Source organism: Cibotium barometz, chromosome 47 (assembly GCF_041138505.1).
Source record: "Cibotium barometz isolate CiBa-2024 chromosome 47, ASM4113850v1, whole genome shotgun sequence".
Classification (NCBI taxonomy): domain Eukaryota; kingdom Viridiplantae; phylum Streptophyta; class Polypodiopsida; order Cyatheales; family Cibotiaceae; genus Cibotium; species Cibotium barometz.
The window spans coordinates 19,567,476-19,582,856 of NC_141092.1; the positions used below are offsets into that span (position 1 = coordinate 19,567,476).

Here is a 15,381-nt window from a genome sequence, read left to right on the forward strand (position 1 = left end):
TTTCTAGAATCGAATCCAAAGAACTAGCCACACCCTCAGGTATTGATGATGACCTACCTGATAATGTCCTTTTCAAAGTTGATGCTGCCCTGGACTGGTATGGGGATGTGCTCTTGCTTTTGTCTATAGGTTCCTACCCAATTGGCCTCTCTCCTAAAGACAAGCGTCGTCTGCTAGTCAAAAGAAGGCCCTGGTGGCCGGTCAACTGTACAAAGCATGACATGACGGGATTCTCCGTCGATGTGTCAGTTCTCATGAGGTGCCATATTTGGTGGAAGATGCTCATGCTAGTCTAGCTGGTTGACACTACCCGAGTGTCATGTGCACATATGCCCATGGACAAGTTCCTCAGCTAGTCCAGCAGGGGCAGCCAGAAAAAGACCAGAGTTTAGAGCATACTGGGCCAAGGTTGGACTTGGAGAAGGACGTGGATACTCTGTCGGCTGCATACAGGTGTTGTCGGCTGTACCAGAGGGGCAAGGCGGCTGTAGGCGCTCCAGAGGACAGGGCGGCAGTTGGCGCATCATGATCAAAGACGAACACCAGTTGGGCAGCACTGAAGGGGCATTTAAAGCATAAATGACTGGCCGACCAGCAGTCGGCCAGTATACCAAGTGTCCAAGACCACTATAAAAGGCACAGTGTGCTCATAAGATAGAACTATTCAATCCTCTAGGGATTGAGTCCCTTATAGTCCAAGTAGGGACCAGAATTTTAATCTCGCTTCTTAATTAGGGGTAGGATAATGCTAAAGCCGTCTTCCTTGGTGCCCCCCACTCGTCAGCTGACAACATATGCATACACGTTTCCCAAAAACTGTTATTGGCATTCACAAGTCACCACCTTGGCACATCCAGCGCGCCTTGTCAAGGGGATCTTCATCACACTCCATTGGGGTTGCTGTGGAGTTGAAAGCACGAGTAAGATGCGCCAGGACGTCACCGCGTGCCTGCTCTGCTACTTTGGTTACGACCGCTTCTCCAACATGGCCACAGAAAAAGCAGCGCATAAGGCGAAGAAGGTTGGTAAGGCAAAAGTGGGGTCGGTGACACGATGTTGGTGACGGCATGGAGCCAGCCTCGAGGCTGGCCGCCCTATGGTGTGAAGGTGGCGGCGGTGAAGTGTCACACACCTAAGAAGTTTTTTTTTGCCAACCCAACTAAATATTGGCGCACCGCCACCTCATCTAGCACCATGCGCTTTTTGCCAACCCAACTAAATTGAGACTTTGCTGTTTTGCTGCCAGCCGCTTTTCCACACCGACTCATGTGACACTGTTTTTCCGCCAACCTTATTTCTCTTGCTCCTTTGTGCTTTTGCACACCAACACACGTAAAACTATTTTGCCGCTAACCCTCTCTCTCTCATGCTTTGGCACATCGACTCATCTCACACTTGCTATTTCGTGCCACCCTCATTTAGACCCTCCTCCACATGCTTTTTTTTAAAAAAAAAATGGCACACCGTCACACCTACTCCACTTCTTTTTGGTCCACCGGATCACCCTCATCCCCCTCCACTTTAGCTTACCGCCTCATCTTCAAGCCTTTTGGCACATCAACCCATCTTGATTTTTGTGCGACCTCTTCCATCAGCCCATCTTGATTTTTGCGCAACTATTTCAATCAACTTTTAGCCTTACCCTTTTGGCAGACCGCTTCACCACATCATCTTTCTCTTTCTAAAGTGAGTTTTCCGCAAGAAACAGTTTCTCTTCCACTGTTACAGCATCTATTGTGGGCGAGCAGTTGCAACCGTTGGAAAAAAAAATGCAGGAATCATTTCGATTAAGGTTTTAAAAAAACAATCGTCTCATTTCGATTAAGGTTTCCACTCAAAGATTTAAAAACGCCATCAACTAATTAATGGAATTTCTTTTTCCATTCATTGTAGACCCCTATTTCTATCGATATCAGCATCCCCATGGCATCCTCTCCATCACCCTCAACATCCGCCACTTCTACCCCACATAGCTCCTCAACTTCCCCACCCTTGTCAATCCCAAGGGACCTTCTCGTCTCCATTATCACCCCCACTCCTCCAATGGTGTCCACCACCCATACGTACATCGCAATGACTCCTCATGCTGGTGCACCTATTGGAGGTCCGAACTTTGGAACACCGATTCTTGCCAGTCCACATGCCGGTCCACAGGTTGGCACACTTCCATTTGCAGGACCGAGCTTCAATCCACGCACAAGATTTTTTCCAATCCCGAGCTACATCTTTGGTACACCTGCCGGTCCGCGATTGTTTGCCGGCCTAACCCCCTTCTATGGGCCACTTGTAAGTCCAAGTTTTGCTCCCGAGTCCCAACTAAAGCTTCATATTTGGGGGACCAATTGTAGGTACAAGCTCCCACTTTGACAAGCGCGAGCTCACTTGCCAGTCCCACTTTTACCACTACCATGCTACCTCTTCGTTCGACCTCTCCACCAGTTTCAAATGTTGTAGCTCTGGCCCAAAATTTGCACTTCATTTTCTTCACCATCCTTGTCTCCACTTTGGACCGTGCCAATTCAGGGCCGTCCACCGCATCGTCACCTAGAACTGGAACATGTCTACCTCTTCCGCTCCACGTGGCCGTGGGTAGAGAACTTCATTGCCATTGCCATGGATGATGATGTTCCAGTGGATAACATTGATTTATCCTCTTCTTCCACCACCACCCTTGAAGGCTCCCCCTACTCCACCCCTCACCTAGGTCTGACACGGACGACCCAACCTACGTGCCATGGGATGAGGAACCTCAACCACCGAACCACTTGCCAGGCTATCCCACATCCTTCCAATCTTCTCATCACCCCTTTCCAATCACCCCCTACCGCAACTCTAACTAGTACACTTTTTATATTAACTTCCATGAGCCTGACCCATTCCCAATCCTCCCTCTCCATTCCCTCTTCACTCCCTCAGACACCACACTTGGCCTGACAGGCTTGGCCACCATATAACTTCCTTTTGCCGATCCCGCATTGTGCGCCTACCTCATCCGCAAATTTCCTCACTTTGGTCTTGCCAATAACCTCACTTGTCATCTCTCTGCCATAGCTCTTTCCAATATGGCTGGCCCTGCCGGTCTAAGATCCTCATCATCGGCATCCTTGCCCACTATATTGAGCACCTCTACTCTTTCTCTTATTACAGGAGATAGAGCTTCTCCTCGCCACTTGTCCCTCTTCGCCCTTTTTCATTACTTCTTTCTATTCCATGACTTACCCACCAACCCTCACCCACTTACTTCTTCCTTTGCCACAAAGGCCTTTTACTACTTATTCATGGCTAGACCATACCCCTTTGGCCACTTCATCTACGAGACAATTCGAAAATGTCATAGATTTCGTGCCTAGCACCATCTTCCATCCATCTCCAACTTTGCTTGTCCCAGTGTCCGCATCCTTATTTATATTCTGCACCGAGTATTAAGCAGTCATCCTATGCCCCTTCCACCCCTACCTGCTCAGCACCAGCAAGTTCGTGCACGTGTCTACACAGGCCCGCCCAAGTGTCCGCGCCAACGTTGCCGATATGCACCTTCATCCCAGTAACCTTTGCTCCTTCAGTTTATCCATAGGTTCATCCACAATCTATGCTTCTTGGGTGACCACACCACTGGTTTCCCTCACTCAAGAGAGGAATACAGCTCATCAACTTGCCAATCTCACTACACTGCCTTCTACCGGTATCACTACCAAACCACTCTCCTCCCCACCTGCTGGTCCTGTACCCATCACTTCAACACATGACTCTTTTCCTCTTCTATTCCCTCTTGACTTGGAGCACACCCCACCGTTAAGCCCATAGGTCACTGATGCTTCTCCTGCACGCATTGGGGTGAATACCTCTCTAGGCCTTGGTGCACACCCACCATCATCATTTCCATCCTCCCCATCGGCATCTTTTTTGGATTCGTGAGACGACTTCTGCACATCTCTCTCCTTTCATAGATGCTACTCATGATGCCTTATGGGATGAGCTACCCTTCACCAAGCTTTTGCACACCTTGGATCTTTCGCGTGCCACACCCGTGCCCAACATTTGGTGCACAACTTTGACAATGTCCCTCGAGGCATGCATCTACTCTGAGCACCTCATAGATTATTTTATCCTACTATCATGGGAATGGTCTTGGGTACATGGAGAGTTGTGTTGCACCAACTACACCATCCAGAAGACTATGCTCTCAGGACGTGACCCAGCTTCAAGAGGAGCTGACATAGGATACTAGTACTATTACGCAACTTTGTGTAGAACTTGCTACCCTCATATCCTCTCTTATAGCATCCCACCATCATCACGCCGCCACGCTAGAGGTGGAGCATCATTCTGCTAGATCACACCTTGCTATGGTGGATATGGATCTTGCATAGCTTCCGTCTCTTAGGGAGCGGGCTGCTCAGTTTCAGGCTGTGCGATAGACTCTGCAGTTTACGTTTGGAAGCCTCATGGCCACACATGTGTCGGTCCTAGCTAGAGTCAGAGTGCAGCTACCAGTGGACTCCCATCTATAGGCCAGAATGGCTCTACCGCTCCTCCTCACACCTAAAACCTCGTTTATTTTTGGTTACTGTTACATTCGAAGTTTAGTATGTAGGATTTTATTTTATTTCATTATATGTATCACTGAACAGGTTGATTAAATTATCTCTATTGTAATCTCTATTTTAACTCATAAATATCACCTAATGTCTTGGCAGCCTCTCCATCCTCTAAATCGGCTTTTCTCTGCCATTCACCGAGGATGGTGAATCGAAGCGGTGGGTGATCTGTAGCCACCTTGGCTGCCCACTCATGTGGCCACCTTGGTCCTTCACTTTTGGACCGAATAAAAGTGCCAGCTACCTTAGACCGATCTAGCTCATTGCATTGACACCTAGGCTAGTGCACCACTTGCATTGACACTACAATGATGCACCACTTGTCTCTTCTGCTCACTTGATGAAAACCCCACTTGATGATCACCCCACTTGTCTCTTCTGCTCACTTGATGAAAACCCCACTTGATGATCACCCTTGGACCAATCCAAAGGCCAAGCGTCATTGTACAAAGGGATATGGGATTGTGTGATGGGGATCATTTAGCAATACTAGTCTCATCTATTTTCGTATTCTGGTGTTCTCACCATTCTCACAGTTCTTGCTCATCTGTGTTCTTGTTCATTTGTGTTCTTCTTGCTCATGCGTGTGTTCTCTGTGCTAGTGAGCTAAGCATGCACCTCTTAGCTCACGTCCCTCCTAGCTTGTGACAACTCCTGAGGGCATATTGCCCTAGAGGGGACCTTGTGTTCACTGTGGTGTACATTGTCCTAGTCTAGGTGTGCTTGACAAAGAGGTGTTACAGATTTGTAAGCTTAGTGTATATTTTATTCAAAGAGGTGAATGAGAAACAAGGAATGAAAATGGGAAATGGCATGGCGAAAATTGTTCCTGATGTGTAAAACAGAGCTTCTTGATAATTGTGTGTTGTAAATGTTACCAGTATAAACCGAGACATCAATATATTAGCATAGCAATGTTGTTTACTGTAAACACAATCTTGGTCCAGACCATAAGCATCAAGGTTGTTATAGTGCATATGAACTTGAGACACTGTTTGCAGCCTTATGAAGGCCCCACTCTTAGGTAAGTCCAAGTGGTCAATCTAAAATGTGAAAAAAAAAGCCTAGGCAAGCATAAGAGTGTCATTACGAAGTTTAGTTCATATGTTAGACCAGAGACATTGTGCTCACCTTAGACAAACACAAAAGTAAGCAAGAAATCACTCCACATGGTGCTTTGACCCAACCTCCATCGCAGGTGAAGCTAAGCACGATAGCAGTAAAAGGTGTTCTATGCCTTGCATAAATCAATTGTTAAGCTTTGCATAGTTCCTCCAAAGTGAGAGATTACAATTGCATCCACAAGAAATTCCATGAGTTGGGGGCTCATTCCAACCATGTAGTGATGATGCACCCAATCTCACTAGAGGGTGGGTGGCTTTGTCTTTTAGCCCCTCACTTCCTCTCAAAAATAGGCACCTTGTAAGCATCTTGCAAACACCCTTTGGTTTATAATTGAAGGTGTAAGGAATGTCCATGGGGAAGCTTGGCCCTTTCTTGAAAACAAAGCTGGGTGACATTTTGGTCATATTATTGCATGCTTTGTGGAACTTTAAAAGGATAAATACAAACATAAAAAATGCATCTCCCTTTTTAGTACAAAAGTGTTATATATGCTTGTTGATATGGTATATCTTTCTAAAGATCATCCTTTTCCATGCCATCATCATGTACATATAATGCGTGTTATAAAATTGGGTGCTCTACAGTGCAAAGGTTGTAGTACAATTAAGAGGGGGATTATCCTTCACAAGAAGGGTATAAAAAAAAGTACCCATCAAAGGGGAGTTTATACTTCACAAAAGGGAAGAACAAAAGTACCGTTCAAAAGAAAGGTAGGATTAAAAAAAAACAAGTGTGCCCTTCTTAACTGTTTACAAAAAATTGAGCCTTTCAAATGAAACTTTGGGGCCACCCTTCAAATTCTAAGAATTATGTTTAAACCTCTTTACTAAGAAATGCGCCTTTAAAATGAAACTTTGGGATCACCCCATCAAATTCTAGGGCTGATGTTCTATCCAAAAGGTTGACATATGAGCTTGCAACTTTTAAAGTAGACGATCTAATATTAATTTGCAAAAATTTATCTTTTTCTAAAACATAAATGCAAGAATGGGTATTGAAATTAGATGCTTTGGGTAGATTCGAACCCAACAAGGCCCCCTTGTTGGGAAGATAGAAAATACATATTACTCATTTCTCCAAGGGTTTTCATTGTTGTTTGTAGGAAATGTTTAACTTTAACTATTTCTTACTAGAAGACCATAGATGGGTGATAAGAGACCATGGAGGACTATGAGCTATGCTTTCTTCTTCTTCTTCTTTTGTCGTGTGGACTCCATCTTTTCCAACATGCCCACAATTATCTTTGTTATGTACAATATCCTTTATTCAATGCTCCATGAGACTTCTCAAATCTATAATGTTATCCTCAAACAAGGATATTTAAATAGTCAAAATTCATCATGATATAAATGATAAAGGGTATCTTTCAAGAATGCAATTAACCAAAGAAATATATAATGGTAAAGTAATTTGTAAAGGTATATTCCATTCTCTCCTTGAGAAAAAGTTGAGGAACTTAATGAATTTCCAAGCTTGAGTTGAGCTTAAGAGTTTCATCCTCACATGTGGAGAGCTACTCGTTGTTGCGCTTCTTTTTTGCACTCATCATTGTCACACCGATTGCAGATCTTCCTCCAATGGATGGGTGCAATGCTATGAGAAAATATTTTAAGCCCTCTTAAAAATGTTATTCTACCCTCTTAAATAATTTGGTGATGCTTGGTTTGTCTTTGCATTATGCCAAGTTATATTAATATCATGGGTGATGCTATTATAAATATTAATACATTTGGTACACATTGACATATGCTTGTGACTTCCTATGTTGGTTTGTATGGCAGAGTGATTCTTGGAGAACTTATGCTTGATGAACATGTGTGTGGTGATGGTTCGCATGCCTATGGAATATGTGTTGATTTCATTGAATTATTTGTTGGATATTTTATAAGTGAGGAGGACTGAGGTGGATACACACAAATGATTTTTTTGGAAGGTATTCATAATTTTGAACAAGCTTTGTATATGTGTGCTATCTTGTGTACATCATTTTATTCATTTTCATAAGCTTAGGCTTAGAGCATAGACTTGGACAGTATTTACTTTTTGATATTTTGTAAAGCTTAGGCTTACAACATAGACTTGGACAGTATTTACTTTTTAATATTTTGTAAAGCTTGAAAGCTTTCCCTTAGCCCCAAGTTATTTAAATAAACTTTTTGGATTTTTGGAGACTATGGCCTATTATTGGAATAATAGTTCGTAAATACTCATGTGTGGGGATAGGCCACACACATGGGAGGGAAAGATTGCACCCATTGATTTTGTCATGGAGAAGCTAAGTATTTTGATGTGTTATTTTATATGCTATCTTTCAAGTTTAATTTATGTTAAATTTGATGCAATTACTTTAGGTTGAATGGTTGATTAATTTATTTGCTTGAGAAATTTATTCTGCAAATACCTAGATGAAGATTCTTTTGTAATGCAACCACTCCTCCATGAAGCTCAGAGTGGCAATCCTTGGGTGAGTTGATCATATGCTATGCCTAAACGCTCAAGGCTCAAGAAAAAGGAAAGAAAGGAGAAGAAGGACAATCAAGAGAAAATAATCCAATTAGTGCAAAGCATATCCAAACCTTAATATTAAACATGTCCAAACATGCTAATTAGAGTTACAATAGATCTTGAAGGAAAACCCAATATTTGTGCCTCCCAACAAACCTGGTAGTACCAAGCCCTGCATCATCGAATGTTGCACTGACATCATTTTAATATAGTGTTAACCAATCATGACCATGACTGCATGGTGTCTTTCCTTGTTGCCACCTACACCCTTAATGGGTTGACAAAGAGGTAGTATGGTCTACCACACTAATCGACTCATTCATTCATCACACCATCTTGTGTTAGCACATTGAATCTTGTGTGTAAATCCTTATCAAGGATGACATGACCCTCACGAATGGTTGGAGTGCAATAAAGTTGACTAAAATATGATATACAACAAAAGCTGACTGCTATAGGTTTTGATTGCAATATGATAAATTGTAAAGTCAACACAAAGCAGCTCAACTCACACCCTTAGTGGCCTCACTACTAGCATCCTATGTGAGTGCTTCACTGATGGATCCTTGCCGCCACACTCTACAACCCATCTCTAGAAATAGATTCCCAAGTTATTCCACCTCTACAACCCAATCCAACAAGATGCCAATCTCATGATCTACAACAATAGAAGAAGTCCACATATACATGTCACTTTTACATCTAAAAGAGAGAGAGAGAGAGAGAGAGAGAGAGAGAGAGAGAGAGAGAACTAGAAATCTATAGACCTTAACCTCATAGGAAGCAAAAGATACGCAACGACGTGTCTTCAATGTGGAAAAACTGATATGTCTTCATCTTTGGCAATTGATGTAGCATCAAAGAGAGCATACAATACTTTGTGTCCTCATTCCTCTGGATCCCCCTCACCTATTGCTTAAAAATAAATATTTAATAAACTTCACTTCTTTATCATCTAATGGGACACCCCCGATGTGATAGTAGATTACTACTAAAGTAAGTGTTTCATTCTAGTCTAATACACTCAAACTCCTCAAAAGAGGATGAAAAAGCTATACATGAAAATGAAAGCAAATAAAATATCAATATAATAAGGGCCACAAATCAAAGAACTTGATCCTAGGCCTATACTAGGAGTGGACTAGATGGATACTTAATCACTAGTACTCCACTAACCAACTAACACCCCCACCTCCTCTTCTGGAGGAGGGACAATGGACCCACCATGCTGAAATAATATCCACTTCAAGTATGACAACTTTCCCACTTCCCTCAGTTTACTTCTTCAATCAATCATGAGGGTGAGATCAAAATTAGGTAGGGGAGTATGTTAATCACTTTGCCTAACATAGTTCTTAACCAACAATGTTGACACACTTGCACATAGTGTACCGAGCATCTTCACTTATATTGTAATTTTCGTCACTTGATGTTGTAAGCACTCTTAAGATGCTTCAAGTATTGTACTTCAAGGTTAAAACATGTGAAACTCAGCTTGAAAGACTAAACACTGTTGGGTTTTACCGTTCCGTTACATACCCACGGGGAGTGCCAGTGATCACACGGGGCACTTTTTACTCCGGCAGCTGGAGGTTTTTTCCCCCGGACCCATGGGGCCTACGTGACCTCATGTTCATTCAGTTATTATCTAGCTATGTCAAGTTATGGCACTTTGTGCTTAGCTAGAGTTGTGCTTAGTTAGGGATGTGCTTAGATAGCACTATTTTATCCCCTTTGGGATTTGGGCCTTATAGTCCTGTATTTTCATTCTACAGAAAGCATCGTAGCATTGCTCTCACCTGTATGTATCATCTTGATTTGGTATCAGAGCCAGGTTTGCACAGAACAGCTAGCACGATCCCTCCCTCCCCGCCCTCGCCGACGTCGCTGGCTTTACCCTGCAAGGACTCCAAGGCCTTCGCCAAACGTGAGGAGAAGGAGATCAAGAAGCTCGCCAAACGGCTCGAGAAGTACGCCCCTGATAGCGCCCCCGCCTTAGCTATCAACGCTACCATCGAGAAGACCAATCGCCGCTTCGATTTCTATGGCAAGCAGGGTCTGTTGTGCGGAACCGACAGGCTGCCGCATTTGATTGTGGATGGGGACCAAGCCAATCTGGGCGAATTTGTGTATCCGGGCATTTTGTTTCTCTACATTGCAGGATGGATCGGGTGGGTTGGAAGGAGCTATCTGATCGAGATCAAGGCCACAGCCAAGAAGCCCACTGAGAAAGAGATCATCATTGATGTTCCTCTTGCAACAAGGCCATCTGGAAGATACCTGGCAAGAGTTATAGCCACCCTAGGGCCATGCATTGGCTGTCCAATCAGCTTTCCCAAGAGAGATTCAGGCAGCAGAGGCCTGCCTTATAGGCGGCCAGACCAACATTTATCTTGTTGATCCACACTGAGTGAATCTCAGTTCTGTGGTGGATAAACAAGGGGCTTTTCATTCCTTTATGCTCAAGAACATTGTGTGAAGTATCAGATACAAGCTTGGACAAAAATACTCAGTTTTTGAGTTGATTACACAGGGATTTATGCACAGAAATAATGCAGGCCTGAATTTAAATATTCAGATTTATGTGCTTTGAGAACTCTCAGTGGTGAATGCACTTATAGTTGACTTCACTGTCATAAGTGGGAGATTGCAGGCACTGTCAGATACTACAGTGAGACATTTGATGCATTGATTATGCTGCAGCAGAAAATCAGAATTATTGATCCCGTAAGTGTCACATAAAGTGACCTTCTTTCTTGGGTATTCTTTTATTTTGCTGCAGGTACACTTGTTGTGAGACACACATACTGTGTGTTACTGTCTTTTTGATTGCATATAATGGCACAGAATCAGAATGATGTGCTACAGATTGTGTCCAAGGAGGACAGGCTTGATGGCACCAATTTTTCGATGTGGTCCTTCATGATGAAGAACATCTTGGTGGCCAAAGGTCTTTGGGAGTATGTCAATGGTGACGAGATTAGGCCTCTTACAGTTGCACCTGCCACTCCACCTCAGGGGGGTAGGCAACAGCAACTGGCACCACCTCCACCTCCTCCTAGGACGGATGATCAGAAGAGGTGGGATAAGAGAGATGCACAGGCTATGTCTCTTATCTCTCTTTCAGTGCAGAGACAGATTATTCCACATATTCGCTCTTGCACAGATGCTAGAGCAGCCTGGCTAACCTTGGAGAGGTTATACGCAGCCAGGAATGAAGCTAAAGTTTCTTTCTTAAAGAGAGAGCTGGATCATCTTGAGATGAAGGAAGGTGATGCTATGCAGGCACATTTGAATAGGATACAAGATTTGAGAGAGCAGCTGATCAACATTGATGAGATCATACCAGAGTCTCAGCTTGTTCAGACAGCTTTGAGATCTTTGCCACCGTCTTACTTGGGTTTCCATACTTCGTTGAACTTGTCTTTGAGGAATGCACCACAGCCACTCACATACCAGGAGCTGGTTTCTTTATTGTTGCAGGAGGAGCAGGTTAGGAAGAACAAGGATATGAGGACGGGTGCTGCAGAGGATGCTTTTTATGCTAGATCTAAAGGGAAAGGCAAGTTTCAGCCTAAACCCCATCCTGTACCAAAACCACATGGCAGTGTTAGTGCAACTACTTCTTCAGGCGTGAAGAAGGATGGTGACAAGCCTAAGAAGAAAGGGCGTTGTCACTATTGCAAAAAGCCAGGGCATTTCATTACAGAGTGTCCTAAGAGGATTGCACGAGAAAGGCAAAGGGAGAAAGGTCTAGTTGCCGATGCTTCTATTGCAGGTACTACAGAAGAGAATGCTGATTTTGTTGAAGAGCAGGATTGGTGTTTTTATACATGCAGTTATGATGCTTCCCATGCACTACATGTTGGTGAGTCTGATAATGCTTGGTACTTTGATAGTGGTGCTTCAAAGCACATTACAGCCAGGCGTGATTTCTTTGCATCCATGATACCTCCTTCTGTCAAAAAGACTGTGGCATGTGCAAATGGTGCCACCTATCCAGTGAAAGGTGTGGGTAAGATTATACTTACAGCCATAGATGGCTCCACTGTATGCCTCACGGATTCCTTGTTTGTACCAGGAATCAAAAAGAATCTGTTATCAGTATCTTCCATGGCGAAGAGTGGACTTATTGTTGCTTTCGAGGGAGATCAGTGTGTTGTAAGAAGCCCGCATGGCTGTCTTTTGATGACAGGTACTTTGACGCGTGGCCTGTATCAGTTGGATACACGAGAGCCTGTTGATCAGGCTGTTTTTTTGGCCACCACTCTTACTCCTGCACAGTCCACTGCAGAGTTATGGCATGCTCGTCTGGGGCATGTCAATTTTGGAAGTTTGATGCTTATGCACAGGCACAGCATGGTGGAGGACTTGCCTCCTATGCAGAAGCCACCACCACATGTTTGTGAGGGCTGTATTTTGGGGAAGATGCACAGATTTTCTTTTGCCAGGTCGTCCTTTCGAGCCACACAGAAGTTACAGGTTGTACACAGTGACGTTTGTGGACCCATGAATGTTAAATCATTGGGGGGTCACTTCTATTTTGTCACTTTTATTGATGACTTTTCCAGGTTCACATGGATATTTGCGTTGACGAGGAAGTCACAAGTGTATGATGCATTTATGGCTTGGATAGCCATGGCTGAAAATCAGTCCTCATGTAAGTTGCAGTCTCTCAGATCTGACCGAGGGGGGGAATACATGTCAAAGATCTTAAATACTGTTTTGCAGGAGAGAGGGATCTCTCATCAGTACACATGCCCTTACACACCTCAGCAGAATGGTTTGGCTGAGATTAAGAATCGGTCACATCTTGAGATGGCCAGGTGCATGCTCAAGGCTAAAAAGATGCCGAATGTCCTATGGATGGAGGCAATCATGGCAGCATGCCATATTTTGAACAGGTGTCCTACAAAGGCACTGAAGAAGGTTACACCTTTTGAGACGTGGTATGGCAGGAGACCTTCTGTAGCACATCTTCGTACTTTTGGTTGTATTGCTTATGCTCATGTGCCAAAGGAGATCAGAAGAAAGCTTGATGACAAGGCAGTCAAATGCATTTTTGTTGGCTACAGTAAGGAGAGCAAGGGCTATAGGCTCTATAATCCTGTCAGTAAGAAAATTTTGACTAGCAGGGATGTGATTTTCGACGAAAAATCAGAACTTTCCTTGGCTGGTTATGAGTCTTATCAGGCTCCTCCTGACATATTTGAGAGGCTTTTGCCTATTCCTATGGATGATACAGTTGGTGTTCCTGTTGTTGGTGGTAATGCACAGCCAGTAGCACCTCCTGTAGCTGCTGGAAATCAGCCTATGGCAGATTTGGATATGCAACATGAAGTACAGCAAGAATTGGATGGCATACAGGAAGCGAGGCAGTTACCCAGGTGGTATACTACTACTATGAGGGACAGCCATTTGGATGCTCCAGTTGTTGGCCGTACACGTGCAGATGCTAGGTTGCATGAGCAGGGTCATCTTTTGGATTATGTTATGGAGGTATGCGCAGATGAAGAGCAGCCAGACTCATTTGATGATGCAAATGCTTATGAGCATTGGCGGACAGCCATGCAGGAGGAGATGCACTCCATACAGAGCAATCATACATGGGATCTTGTAGACTTGCCTACAGGGAAGAAGGCCATTGGGACCAAATGGGTTTATAAGGTTAAACGTAAAGCAGATGGTTCCATTGACAGGTACAAAGCCCGGCTTGTTGCAAAGGGCTATGCACAGAAGAAGGGGATTGACTATGATGAGACATTTGCCCCCACTTCCCGCATGACTACAGTTAGATCTGTGATTGCTATGGCCGCCCATTATCAGTGGACAGTATTTCAGCTTGATATCAAAACTGCATTTTTGAATGGGGATCTACAGGAAGAAGTTTATGTAAATCAGCCCATTGGTTTTGCAGTACCTGGCAGTGAACGTAAAGTTTGCAGGTTGAAAAGAGCACTATATGGGCTGAAACAGGCTCCGCGGGCATGGTATGCCAAGATAGATGCTTATTTGCTGAGCCAGGGTTATGTCAACTGTCCATCTGAGTCCACCCTCTATGTTAAGCAGGACGGGGGGGATTTGATTATCATCATACTTTATGTTGATGATTTACTGCTGACTGGCACTAGTGATGTCAAAATTGCAGATTTCAAGGCTGATTTGAAGAAGACATTCGACATGTCAGACTTGGGGCCACTGCATTATTATTTGGGTATCCAGTTCATACAGGATGAGAAAGGTATTGGGCTCGTACAGTCGAAGTATGTGGGCAAACTTCTTGAGAGGTTCCGTCTACAAGACTGTAAGCCTATTAGTACTCCTATGGAGACAGGGCTTAAGTTGTCACTGCATGATAGCAGTGAACCTTTTGATGTGAGTACCTATGCTCAGGCTGTTGGATGCCTTATTTACTTGTGTAACACTAGGCCAGACATCCAGTATGCAGTGTCACAGTTGAGCAGATTCATGCACAGTCCTCGTGCTTCACATTGGCAGGCAGTGAAACGGGTCTTCCGTTATTTGCAGGGCTCACGGCACCTTGGGTTGCTTTATCCCAAGGGGGGTGATTTTCAGCTGCATGCCTACTGTGATTCGGACTGGGCAGGTGATTTTGACACCAGACAGAGTACCAGTGGTAACTGTTTCTTCCTTGGTTCTTGCTGTATATCATGGTTGAGCAAGAAGCAGTCCACGGTAGCGACCAGTTCATGTGAGGCTGAGTACAAGGCAGCCTTCACGGCAGTTGTAGAGTGTGTATGGCTCAGAAGACTCATGGCTGATTTGTCTTCTTCTGTTGATGAGCCCACTCCCATCTTTTCAGATAGTCAAAGTTCTATTGCTTTGGCTAAGAACCCAGTGTTTCATGCACGGACGAAACATATTGAGGTTCACTATCACTTTGTACGGGAGCGGTTACATGCAGGGGATGTCAGTCTGATCTACTGTCCTACTGATCAGAATGTCGCAGATATCTTCACCAAAGCACTTTCCAGGGAGAAGTTTGAGGCCTTTCGACATGCCTTAAACCTATTTACTTTTGGTGATTGATGCTTACTTGTACAGTGATCACATATCACTCCAGGGGGGTTTGTTGGGTTTTACCGTTCCGTTACATACCCACGGGGAGTGCCAGTGATCACACGGGGCACTT

At 44.1% G+C, this 15,381-nt stretch overlaps 1 pseudogene; it reads left to right on the top strand.

The window, feature by feature from the left end:
• Positions 1 to 925: 925 nt before the first annotated feature.
• On the top strand, positions 926 to 10,662 carry LOC147611478 (photosystem I reaction center subunit III, chloroplastic pseudogene; annotated as a pseudogene).
• The last annotated feature ends 4,719 nt before the right edge of the window (positions 10,663 to 15,381 follow it).